Below are 1,216 nucleotides of genomic sequence, written 5' to 3' on the forward strand. Positions count from 1 at the left end.
ATACAAGTTTCACTTTTTAAATGCAATTACTGAAATTAATCTACTTTTTCATGATATTCTAATTTTATGACCAGCACCTGTATACTGTATTCTGAATACTCATGAAGGCAAATGCGCTAAAAGGATTGCAGCTGCTACTTTGCTCATTTAACAGACATAATCATGTCAAGTTGTATGGACTGTCTGTAATTTACACTGATTTTCCGTCAGTTTGCAGGTACGCAGGCGTATAATCTCATGGATTTTTTATGTTTTGCAATTTTTTTTAAACTCAGTTTCAATTTTATTTAACATGTCAGAGCCTGTAGGATTTTTAATTACAATTAGCATCAAAGATTCACTTCCAACCCACTCTGCTGCTAGACATAAGTTCTTCCGTCCTCCTTTCCTCCTGATATTGTTGCAGCTGACAGTCCGCCTGCACCCCCACCCCCCACCCTCGTGTGTGATTAATACAGATTTTATTTGCAAATTGTTAAGAAATCATAACTACCTTTAAATCGCTCCACTGTTGTGTCTCTTTTTCTGTGTCCTCACTGTAGTGTAAGGCCAGGACACAAGGGGGCGCTGTGTAGATGAAGTTGAATAGAGTAGAGAAATATAAAATAAAGGAAGCTCAAGCCTTTTGGGTTGAAAAGTTGTCACTGTATTGTTGTTTGTATTATATACTCATCTCATGCCACAGAGTTACTTTCNAATAAGTAAAATATATATATAATTAAAAAACTAAAATAATGTCAGTGTGCAAATATTGTAATGCAGGCTGCATTTGGAGACAAAAAACACTTGTCACAGCCCTGGATATCATCTCAAAAAATGAATTAAAAGATGACAACTCAGATGGACTTGATTCACAAACATTCTAAATGTATATTACCTCTGTGCTAAGTAGGAGACGTGATGCTTTTAAATCCTTCAGTTTGGGTCTATATAAAGTGGAACCGCAACGCTTTGGTCTGAGTTCCTCCTTGTAACGCCACAAGCCCCTCTTTTACCCCTTTTCTGAGGTGTGTTTCAGATCAACTCGTTTCGAGGCTGTCTCTTTCAATCCAAACAAAGCGGAAACCAGTTTCAAGTTTATTAAATTACATTGTGTCACAAAATGATTATATCTGCATATCCTCCTTCCAGTATTTTGCGCTTTCCGGTAACCATCATACAGGTGCTGGTCATAAAATTAGAATATCATGAAAAAGTAGATTTATTTCAGTAATTC

The sequence above is a fragment of the Austrofundulus limnaeus genome, unplaced genomic scaffold, assembly GCF_001266775.1.
Source record: "Austrofundulus limnaeus strain Quisiro unplaced genomic scaffold, Austrofundulus_limnaeus-1.0 Scaffold2988, whole genome shotgun sequence".
Classification (NCBI taxonomy): Eukaryota; Metazoa; Chordata; class Actinopteri; order Cyprinodontiformes; family Rivulidae; genus Austrofundulus; species Austrofundulus limnaeus.